The following is a 12824-nucleotide window of genomic DNA, read 5'->3' as shown; positions in this document are numbered from 1 at the left end:
CTAGTGTTTCTTTGATATTCTTTATGGTTGAGCAGTGTGTTTGTAAAATACATCCACATCTTTTTACAGAGCTACTGGTGACGTGGCTCAGGGGGTTGGGAAGCGTATCTGTAACCGGAAGGTCGCCAGTTCGATCCCCGGGCTCTCTGTCCTGGTCGTTGTGTCCTTGGGCAAGACACTTTACCCTACCGCCTACTGGTGTTTGCCAGAGGGGCCGATGGCGCGATATGGCAGCCTGGCTTCTGTCAGTCTGCCCCAGGGCAGCTGTGGCTACAACTGTAGCTTGCCTCCACCAGTGTGTGAATGTGAGAGTGAATGAATAGTGGTATTGTAAAGCGCTTTGGGTGCCTTGAAAAGCGCTATATAAATCCAATCCATTATTATTATTTGGAATATATAACATTAGTTATTTAAGTTACTCATGCGATAAATTGCTGATTCCTGCTTGTCTGGTTAAATTCAATAAAAGGACAGTGGCCGATGCCACAGAGTTATTAGACTCATCGGTTTAAAATCATATCGCTTGAATCGAGTGATGAATTCGGTTGTTTTCTTGGTGTAATTAACAACGGAACCCTTTTCAAGGTTCTTAAACCACAAACCTCACGTTACACCCGAGGAAAGAATAGAAGCGCCTGACTGTCCTTAGCTCCTCCTCCCATCATCTGCAAATTTCTAGACGTGGTTACTGTAGCAGGGGATCACATGCACTCATCTGAATGCGTGTGAAAGGGAGTAAATCTCAGCATAGCTACACCATTGCAGTTGAGTTTGGTTGTCTAAAATCAGTTACAGCTCACAGACCTTTAAACATCTCATTTCCCTGTTTCCTGACTAAATTGAATTTCCCTTTGCTCTGAAATGTCAGCTTGTCTGTTAGACTATCAGGAGATATATGGTGAAAATGTCAACAAGGATGCGGTCAAAGACCAAAGAATTGTACCAGAACCTGACTTGCAGAACAACCCTCCAACCTCCTCTTTTTAAAGTTCCCTTAAAGGCTGTAATATTTACACGCAACTTTTATGGCCGTCTAAATTGGCGGTGAACTGAAATTGCTGAAATCCTGAGAGCCGTTTCTCGACATCTCTTTATCATCGTCCCAGGTGATCTAAGTTTTAGCAACTTAAAGGCACTTTGCTCTTAACCCTTTACTGCTTTGCAGAATCTGACTATTAGATTTTAGGAAAGTTGCGGCAAGTAATACATTTCTAAAAGGACTCCTACTTATTAGTATGTTTAACTGTTTAGATGCAAAGCAGGTCCCAGTGTTCAAATTCTGTCCAATTACAACACGCTCACAATACCTGTGCATGTGATCAAGCAGAGGGAAGCCAAAGGAGGCACATTTAGATTAAAGCAGTTCCTATAACAAGACGCCACATCGTTAATTATTATATTGTATTGTTATGTTATTCCAAAGAGTTGAATTTCTCCAAAAAAGGAAAAGAAAAGAAAAAAAGAGAGAAACCTTTATTTTTCATACCAAATGCATATTTTGGGCAAACGTTATCACACTCCATGGAGGGTAATGTTTGGTGCAGAAAACTTTAAACAGAAGCCATACAGCCTATAGAAGAACCTATTTTATTGTAACCATATATATTACAAAACGTCATGTAATGATCACTCTTGCCTTTGTTTTGCTTGTTGCACGAACAAAAAAAACAAAAGCCTTTTAAAGTTAAACTGCCTGTTTTCATCATACAGTCGTCACATTTTTGCTTCTTGCTCACTGAATGTTTTTCTACACTGATAAATCGATCATCAAGCGGTGCGAGAGCAGAGCCGGATGTTTGGGATTGGTGCCATTTGTTCTTGTCAGCAAGTTTATGCAGAAACTACCAAGCGAAACTTAATCACACTTCATGCAAAGATTTGGAGTGTGTGCAAAATATAAGTGTTTGTAAAAGTTTGGTGAGGATCGGGATCGTTGTTGGGTAATCCATCTTTGTTCTTTGCAGAGGATGTGCTGTCCGAGTGTCCTTCTAGATTTAAGTTGTGGTGTTGAATTTACAGAATCGACGGCGTTGGCTCGCCGGTGTTGATTTCATCTTGTTTTCTTGTCATATTTCTGTGTTCACCGAAACACACCATGTGCTTTATTTGTTCTTTCATTTCTTTTAAAGCGTTGTTTTTATGAGCTTATTCCAGTGTGAAAGTTTTTATTGTAAGTATTGTATCTGATGTTGTGCACTGCGTCACTTCATGTGATTTTCAGAAGGCAGTACTGTGGGTTTTCTCCATCTTATGTTTACGTTTACCAGGAGTTTAGAAGCATTTGTCATCTGTGCTTTGAAAGGTGGAGTTCAAGCTTTACAGAGTAGGAATGGACTGACTTGCTTCAAAGTATAAGTAAAGCTTTATCACTCACTCGGTGTTCCAACCAACAATCAACCAAATTAACCTAAAATAACTTTTGCATGCTTTTTTCCCCCTGAATAGTTTTGTGTTTTCCTAGATCTCCAGGCAGCTATTGTTTTCTGTTCATTGACTACAATATCTCAAATCTCTGTGAAATCTTCAGCTCAGTCACTCCAAAGGTCAAGTCAGCATCTGCATCTGATAGATTTTTGAAATGCACTAATATAGTGGAGATTCCTCCCATTCAACATGTCTGTTGGGTCTTATGTTAGTATCGATGGATATTAATGAAGATTTGACAAGAAGGGGCAGCACAATAAATGTAATCACTAATTTGGTTATGACTACATGGGCTAAGACATGCTAAAACACTGGCCGTCGGAGTACTCCTAACATTTCACCAGCTGGGCAGTATGAGGCTAATAATTATTAAAGGCCGTAATCTGAGAATGACGCACATGTTCCTGTCAGCACTGTAATGACATCCAGTGGCATTACATCGCCATCCAAAGACTGTTTCCGTCTTCATTCGTGTTTACTAGACTCTGTTGTGTGTCACTATTTAATGCTCAGCACTTTAGTCAAGCGGTACCTTTATCTTTTAACACTAACATTACAGACGGAGCAATAATGATAGTGATGGATTGTACACGCTGTGTGCGATTGTCAGCCGAAACGTCACAGGATAAAGGAATGTACTTTTTGAAGGGCCTTATTATCAGGCATGGGTTTGATGTTCTTAGTCGTAAAGCAGAGAAGCTGGAAACGGTGGATTGTAGTTCCCTTTTAATTCATTTGTTTATTTTGTGTCAGTCATTTGTTTGATGTTTTCAAATGGAATTTTTGCGTTGATTAAAGGTTATTTTTAATTTTATATACATATGAATGATAATATAGAAAAATATAGAATAGCAGATTTTATTATATGATGTACAAATCTGAATCTTAAGGATGTCATGTGTGCACTTTCTTGTTGAATAATCTATAGCTTTCAGCATTCCATTGTAATGACCTGTAAAACTAACAACTGGTAATAAAACCACATCTGAAAGTATATCTGAGATTAAAGGTTTACTTTATGACACACCTGAGTCTGACTCATCATTTAAAGAGTTGTTTTGTTTCCTGAACTGTCGGTACAAGGTAGGTTGGATCCCTGCATCGTGTCATTTATGCCACATTCTGACCCTACCGTCCCAATGTCACAGAACACACTGAGACTTGTTAGATCAGGCAATGTTTTTCTGATGAACCCATATGAATCGTTGCTTCAGTTTCCTGTTGTTACCTAACATGCTTTTCTGCGCACCTTGGTTGCCACGAGTGGTTTTTTGAGTTCAAAGCAGTCCAGCCATTCTCCTCTGACCTCTGACATGAACCAATACCAAATATAAGTGACTCAAAAAGTTCTGCTTGTTTGATCTTTACTTAAAGTTTAGCTCTCTGAACGAGAAGACATGAAAGTGGATTCGCTGTCATCTACTGATGTTTGTTTGCTTTCTGAGCAAAAGAATTATTACATCATTGCTCTGCACTGCTGCGATACATTTAAAAAAATAAGAACTTGACGAATATATTTAAATACTAATACAGTGTTTATTTCTGAATTTCTGCCTGTTATATTGGACTATAATTATTGAGGAGCTGATGCACAAACAGAATCTGTTGAAGTCTTGATTTCATAAATGCGTCTTCTTATTCACCTGGTTTGTAAAGCCTTAACCTGCAAATTTCAATCAGCAACGACAGATGAGTGCAGTGGATTAAAGTCCTTCTAAAATGTAGTGGATAAGTCATAAGCTGAAGTTATTCCAATCAAGTAAAACTGCCACAAAAATACAACGGCTACTGAAGCAATTGTGTGAAAGGGATCAACATAACTCCCTTGCTGGATCATTACACTAGTTTGAACGTGCAATAACCTTTTTTAGCCAGAAGGGGAGTGCGCTTCATCTTATAATTAAAATAAAGTCAGACAGCAGTCAGACCAAACACTGTCCCAAAAGTAAAATATTAAAGGGGATGAGTTGGATTTATATATCTTGGAGACATTTTATAATTGGATGCGGAGTCTAATAAACTCGGAATGAACTGTCTGCCTTGTTAAAACGTAAGGGTATTACTCGGGTTGGCAGTGCTGCAGCTTGCTGGGAGATCCAGAGAGAAAGCTGCAGCCGCTGTAGCGATAGTTTGTTTATTCCGTCTTTATATCTGTTAAATGGAAAATCACAATGACTCGTGTGCTTCTTAACTAGCTTGGCCTGACAAACACATTTACTCTGTAATACTTGCAGAATGGATATGCTCTGTTTATCATAACCACCCATTAAAATTGATGGCATTTGTCGCATTCTATCAATTTTCAGCAGAGACGCTTGGTTGCCAAGTTAATTTTACATCTGAAGAGTCTGATTTGAGACTCCAATTACTGTAACTTTTGTTGGCTTAAAAATCCTCTTTGTATTTAAATTTGCCGGCATTTAGCTGAAACTCATCCAGAGGAATTAATGGTCAGTCAACAATAAGATAAGCTTGAATTCCCAGATCACCGATATTACAAACAAACAAGAGTTGAGCTCTTCTGTCCAAAGAATCAGTGACGTAAAAGAAACCGAAGGATGATGTGTGTGGAGCAAATAACAGTGAATTGTCTGGACCTTGAGGTAAGTAAAAGGCGTAAAAACAAACTGATCACTTGTATGTAAGAGAAAACGTTCATACAAGTCTTTAAAAAATGTGTCTCCAGTTCCAGCTTTAGAGCCAGGTTGCCAAATGCTTAAACATCCATGCCAGTGGAGCCAGTTGCTTTTGTTACTGGGCAAACCAAGACTAGATGTTTCCAGCTGCTTGTGCACAGCTGAACTAAACCTTCACCGGTGAGCAGTGTTGGGGAGTAACGGAATACATGTACCGCCGTTACGTATTTAAAATACAAAATATGAGTAACTGTATTCCGTTACAGTTACCGTTTAAAAAGGTGGTATTTAGAATACAGTTACTTTGTTGAAATAAATGGATTACACTGCGGTACTTTCCTGTTTCATATTGTCGCGGGTCAGGACTGTTTGGGTTTTGTTTGACAGCTACGCTCTGTTGTTCCAGGCGGCAGCGTTACGGTTGCCATGGTTACAGGGCGACGCTCTCTCTCTCTCTGCGACTGTGTGTTTCCTGGGTGAGAGAGCGCCTTTTCGTTGTTGTTGTTGTGCTAAGCTAACAGGCAGAATGCTACAAGCATAGCTCTAAAGAATGTAGCATCATGGGCAGTGTAGTCCGTGTTGCAGGGAGAATGGACTGGCATACACGTTATGGGTCTGTGAGCGCGAGGAGGGAGAAAAAGGGGAGTGGAAAGGTACGAGTTGTCATCGAGCAAAAACGGGAGCTGGAAGCATGTAAATATAATAATAACCACTTCAGCCAAGAAGAGTGCCTGACGAGCCCAGTTGTAAGTAAGCTGTTAAGACTCGACTGTACGCTGTGTTCGTGTTTTCCTCCAAAAACAATAAGTTCCGTTGGAGCAGCCTTTCGACGCCTCTCTCTGTCTCTGGCAAGCAAAGTTGACCCACACAACAAAGTAAAGCTATTTTTCGGCTACGAGCCGACAGGGACCCCGCCGTATTAGTCAGAGGTCCTTTTACTACAGTTCGGAGTCGCGGACCTTCAGTAATAGTAATAAATCACACAGCAATAGTACATTCACGTTGTTGTAAAAAGCATGATAATATATTAAGTAATCCAAAGTATTCAGAATACGTTACTGTCATTGAGTAACGTAACGGAATACGTTACAGAATACACTTTGGGGCATGTATTCTGTATTCTGTAATGGAATACATTTTAAAAGTAACCTTCCCAACACTGCCAGTGAGTATGTATGGTTTCCAAATGGTGAACAATTTAAAGCCAGGGCATCAGACTTAATTTAACCCCTTTTTGATCTAAACTACTCCAGCAAAACCATTTCACCATAACCAGTAAAAAAATAAAAACATAATAAATACAGCAGAAGTCTTGAGCCAGCCTTCATTTCTTTGCCTTTCAAGTTTTTTTTATTTATTTTTTTTCATTTTAAGTCCAGTCCATGGCATGTACCTGACCATTTTCAAAGGAATGCCTTTTGTTTGTTTGAATCACACCATTTAACATTGAATTATAAATTATTCAAGCATATAAAAGGAACCTTGATCCTGATACACAAACTACACAACTTAAAAAGAATCAATTTTGTCACAAAAATACTTATTTTTTTCCCATTTCCTTTGGTGAATTTATGAAAAAGGACAAAGTTAACACATTTTGACAGGCATAAAATTGCATTGTTGCACTGATTCCAAAAGAGCTATTAGCTGAAAGTTTAGGATTTTCTCGGCTTGGTGATAAAAATTTGAGTAAACTGGACAAGTGGAGGTCAAAAGGACAAGTGGCATGTCTATAACTTATCTACAGCAGATGAAAAGCACCTGAAAGCCATGTTCTTAAGGGGAAAAATCTATCCAAGTACTGGAGCAATGAATTTGGTGTTGGGGATCTGAAATGTTAAAATTGGGGGAATTGTGATCAGAGAAAAATACCATCAGATTTTCATCCTTCATCTAACACCATCTGAAAAGTGTCTGATCGTCAGCAGCTTCATTTTTCAGCATGGCAGTGATTCCAAACACATTACCAGTGCATCCCGGGATAAAAAAAACCACAATGGAATACTGGAATCAGTCATGGATTGGCCTCCCCAGAGCCTGAACCTCAACATTACTTAAACAGTGTGTCATCATATTTACAGAGAATGCAACAAAAGCAGCCAACATCCAAAGAAGATGTTTGAATGTCCTTCAGGAAACCTTGAGAACCGAAGACTACTAAAAGACTGACATCTTATTGCAATCTGTCCAAGAGAGTTCAGGCTGTGATGAAGGTATTTATGCCAAATATTCACTTTCAAGCTCAAGAGAACAGTACAGTCCCTTATTTTGACTTACATATTGTATTTCCATGTATATTTACATATGTCTCAATAAGGTGTTGCACCAATAAACCAATATAAAGATAGGACACATATGGTTTTGTTTAGTGTTTTGTTTTGTTTTTTTCATTTTTGAGCGTGACAGCACGATGATTTCATTTTCCTCATCTTAACTCATCTTCTGCCCGCCAGCTTTCACATCAAATGCAACTTTCCAGTAAAAACAATAAATAAAAATAGTTCAAGTGAAGCTGAATGCAAAATGAAGTACCCGCTGTTTGTGGCTCTGACTTCCCAGGTCATTTTAGCAGTGGATTAAACACACACTTAACTGCCAAATACCAGATATGTAATAGCCCGCCCCGCTGCTGCAACATTTACATGTGGAGTGTGAAATAAGCCTGAAAGCTTTTCAGATGGATTTGTCCGAGTGTTTATTTATTTCTAGTTAAATCACTGTGTCTAATTCGCCTGTCAACTGGGTTCCCGTCATCGAGGAGCCAGTCAAATTGGTCTTGTTTGCATGAGGGCTCTTCTGTTTATTTTCCCCTGATTGCTCTTTAATGCTCAGAGTGGATGCTCTTTATGTGGAATGATTTGGTTTGTTTTTAATATTGGACTCACCTGACCCTCTGTCGCATCAAAATGCACATTCAAAGGGGACACACCTGAGCGTTTTTATGACTGACAGGGAGAGGTAGTCTCGCTGTTAAACGTCAAAAAAGAAAAGAAAAAGAGAGAAAAAGAAGAGAGAGAAGAAAAAAGAAGTTAAACGAGAGCGTGCAGTCTGCATGCTTTATGCGAACCTACCAGCAGATGGCGCAATATCCACGTCAAATTACTAAAGTTCCTCACAAGCGACGCCTTCACTGATCGACTTTTTTCACTTTCCCTGCTGGAATGGTTTGTATGCTGAAAGCACGCTGGCATGTTTAATTGGCGTGTTGGGGAGGAAGTCAGGCTTTGTGTGGCCCCATTCCATCAGCTTAATGGTGTGTTTGCTATTGCTTTCCCTCTCATTTACATGGCCCATATACCACATCTAATGTATGGCTAATTGTTGTGTTTAGGCAGTAAAAACCCTGAACCCTCGCACCGATGTGAGCCTTACAAGCGAATGTTCTGGTTTTTGGGCTGCTGTGCTTTGAAAATATTTTGTTACACAACAAGAAATGTTTTGATTATGAGTGTGGCGGAGAAGGGTCACTCGAGGGCCGCATGCACACAGCAGTTTGCTGTTTGTTTTCTCTATAAAAGGAACGGACAAATATAACTGCAGCAAGGCAATAATGCTGAGCTTATTGTTCCACTGGTTCTATTTGTTGTACTGAGTTGTGCTCAGTTTATGACGTGCATGAGATGCGGCATGATAGCTGTTGTACACACAGTGAGCAAAAGTGCATGCAGCGCTGATGGAACATAATTATATTTGGGTTTTGTTTTTTATTTAGCTCTGTATTGAAATTGTGCTTAATCTGGGATTTCCCATCATATATATAATATATAATAATTTTCATGCAGAGCATTTATTTGCAGATTCAGATAAAGAAGCTCTCTTATGTAGTTAAAATTAGACCCGCTTCAGCAAACTAAATTCAAATCTTACTTATACATTGCTGACCAAAGAAAACATGCAAATTTTAGAAATCTTTTATTTAAAACTAAAAATGATGTTGTTTTATTAATAATAAGATGAATTCGTGTTTTTATACTCAAACACTGGACTTTTCTGAGAAGTCTGGAATTAACCGAGCGTAACATTCAACCATCAAACTCATTTTAAGTAGTAAACAAATGTAATTTGGCATTTTCATTAAAAAGATTTTTTGTAACTACTTTTCAGTAAAATTGAAAATTCATGAATAACATTATGTTATAATTTGCTTAAATTACTGTGATTGACTGTGGTCCAGCTAGTACCTAAGTGAATGATGATTAGAGTACTTCTTCTACTGCTGCAGTTCCAGAAACTCTGTCTGCAATGAGATGATCCAGAGTTTTTGCTACTGAGGTGCCAGAGTTGCATCTTTTCTGCCTACCCATGATTCTGAAAAGTTTACAGCAGGGTTCATATCTACGCTTTGCTTCCTCAGGCCTCGTATAAGTCTAACATCACGCACAGGGGTCGGCACTCCATCCCCAAAATTGATTTCTGATATTCGTGGCTTAACATCAAGGACCCTGCCAGGCCACGATTCCCAGTGTCAGTGAATGCTTTGCAGCAGCGCACAGAGAAAAAAATAGCAGGCAGACATGGTGACATTATTAATCCAGACACACTGGCACGCGCTAACACATCTCTGCCTGCTGTTTCGTGTATTGGAATGAGCGGAAAACAGAGATGGACTTTTTCATTGGCATCTTGTTTGATGAATAAAACATCAGGGGTGGGCTAGGACAGAACTGAATGGTTGAATGCAGGAGCACTTTAAAGACAGCCAGCTGGTTCTGCATATTTTCTGCATACGTTGTGACAAAACCAGTGTGATTATTTCCAAAATCCCAATTCTCTGTGACTAAACTAGCCTTTTCTTTGAGCGTGAGATACTTCCTTACTGTACATCTTTCTATCTCTGTCATCGTTATCCAAGCCGATTTAGAGCTGATAAGAGGGCACAAAATCACGGCGTCTTCTCCCTAATGCATTCTGTTTGGGGAAAGGCTTCCCAACTGATAAACCGTGATTCAGCCTGATAACAAAGCCGAGCAAAGGGAGGCATTCCTATTAAACACATCCAAACAACATTTTTAAATTATTAAATTATGTTTGTACATAAAGGATCAGTGTGTTCAGCTCTGAGCTGATGTGAATGCTGTTGGAGTGTTTGTGCGGCACCAAGGGCTGCATTGGGGACAGTGAAAAGCCACCAAAGGAAAAAAAAACAACACATTTCAACCTGGAAATAAAAAAAAAAAACACCATCCAGACAACAGCAGTTGGTTTCAGGGGTGAGAGGGAATGCAAACTATACAAGAAATGGCCTTTGTGGGAGCCATTTGCTTGTATAAACCATTTATTGTTGTTGAAAAATGCCTGTGCTCAGGTTTCACCCTCGCCTGTTGGTAGTAGCGGGACTGTATTGCCTCACCCATCTATCCTAGTGATAAACTAGGCTGTCACTGGCCAGAGCGGCTTCATGCAAGCTCAATGACTGGACTCATGTATAACGTGGCCTCCTGAGAAACCCTGACTTGATGTGTCTATTAAGTTGTTTTAAAAAGGTGGCAGTTTATTTTTTGGGAATCAACCTGAACGTGGTGATAGTTTGCTCATGCTAAAAAGCAAAGATCATTCTTTACTAGACAGTCACTTCCCTTGGGATTTTACCTACGGCATCTCCACCTTTTAACCGTTTTATCTTAAAACATATAATTTAACTAGTAAACGATAGATAATACAAACTGGGCATCGTAACTTTACAGCACAGCTGTTGTTAGATTTCCAGATATTCCATTGCCTAACAAAGAGTGATAAAAAGATTCAAGCCTCATTATGCACAAACGCTGAGCCATCATAAAGCCCCCGCCTTTGACGACAAACTGTCCTTTTGTCAGTGATGAAGGCCACAAAACGCTTCATAGATTTACCTACTCTCTGAGGAAATGGTCCTGGATCAAAAACTAAAAAGGATAATTCAACAGTTCTCTTTTTTCTGTTCTTTAGATTACAGAGGATCAGCATTCGGACTCAATTAGGCTCTGGTGAAAGATGGCTTAAAAGAGAAAACATGGGGTCAAATGCACTACAGATGACCTTGAAATGAGGTCATCGCTCTATATGCATCTGACAATGACAACAAAAGAGTCTGTGGGAGGTTCTAATAATGAACTGGGAAACGTTTTAGGAGGAAATATGGAAAATATCTAGTCTTATTAATCTAACAACAGGAAGCAGATGGAAAACCACAGGAAGAGCTGTGGTTAAAGTTCACCAGAGGTCATCAGATATCACACGCAATGCCAAGAATATCAGTGACACCTACTGCCACCATTAAATCCATTGATTTAAAGAATATCCAGAGGCGACTTTTGGACAGCAAAATGAAAACAACCTCCCTGGAGGCCTTTTGTGGGTCGTGAGTGGCGTCCTTAATTGATTTTCAGACCAATATTGAAACCGATCAGGCCTTTGTTTTCTCATTTCTGCTTCCAGGGGCATTAGCCCAATAGTGCTGCGCAGGCTCTTCAGTAATGGTCGACTCATTCGCCCATCTATCTTATTTAAAGCTGAGAAAACTCTGTGCTTACAGTTCAGCTTTTAATTTGCTTATGTGAACATAATTTAAGCACGCTTTTTAAACTTTGTTCAAAAGCACACCCGAGTCAAAGCGTTAAATTTGAACTCGCTTCAACTAAGAATCTATCAAAGTTAAACCCTCCTCACTGCCTTTTATTTGAGCTTTTAAACACACTGGGCTGATGCCTTCTCCTGCATGGATCTGTTGATGTACACACTGAAAGCTCCAGAAAAAAAGCTATGAAAAAGATTGGTTCACTTAGCTGGAAATCATTGATATTAATTATTATGTGCAAATACACAAAATTCCATATTTAACCAAAATTATTAGGCTATTTGTAATAAATTGTATTCTCTAAGTAACAGGATGAGCTGACAAGAGTACAGAAGTGCTTTAGAGAAAGCTGAATCAGGGTCAGGTTTTGCAGCAGCGCAGATACATTAGAGGGAATGAAAAAAACTAAACAAAACCAGTGTGAGGAATAGATAAAATGTATTGCAATCTATAGGCCCCGTGTGTTTTGCAAGATTTCACAAAAAATATGAGCTAGTTATAGATGTAAAAAAAAGTTATTTATAGGGAACAGATAACTTATCCTGAAGAAAATAATAAATCCGAATGGATAGTTGACTGTTATCCATCCAGTAGGTAATGGATCCATTTGGACTGGGGTCAAATGAAGGGTTCAAAACCTCCAAGAAGATGCGTCATGTCCTGCTATCAAAGAGCTGGACGCCAGAAATTCATTAAAATCATCTTTTGCAACCAGCTAACATGATTTTATTGTTATTTTTTTAAACTCTGGATAGAAAAAATATGTAATTAATTGAAACAAATCTTTTCAAATCCGGGGTAAGTGCTGTCAAAACAAATGAACTTGGGACCCTAATTAATACTCAATAACAAATCCTCCTGTGGATAAAGGATCAATTCTGAGGAACGTGTTGAGTAAAAATAACTCATCAGGTGGAGGGTTTCGGGTTTCATTCATGGACAATGAAAACAAATTTGAACAAAAACAAAAAAAAATCTTATCTTCCAACATGCACAGAGCCCACTGAGTAATCACTGACTCTCTCTTGTTTTGTGGGTGTGTGTGTGTCCTTCTTAATTGCTGTTGATATCTGCTGCAGATATATCCATCCTCTTCAGCTTTTCAAGGATTTCCTCGTGGGCGTGTGTGTGTGTGTTGGTGTGTATGTGTGTGTGGATGCTTTCCTAACGTACAGGGCCACACAGACCCCTCTCCCTTTGTCCAAACGGCT

Source organism: Simochromis diagramma, unplaced genomic scaffold, assembly GCF_900408965.1.
Source record: "Simochromis diagramma unplaced genomic scaffold, fSimDia1.1 OVJJ01000361.1, whole genome shotgun sequence".
Lineage (NCBI taxonomy): Eukaryota > Metazoa > Chordata > Actinopteri > Cichliformes > Cichlidae > Simochromis > Simochromis diagramma.
The sequence above is the reverse complement of the archived record's forward strand: the minus strand, read 5'-3'. Positions refer to the sequence as shown.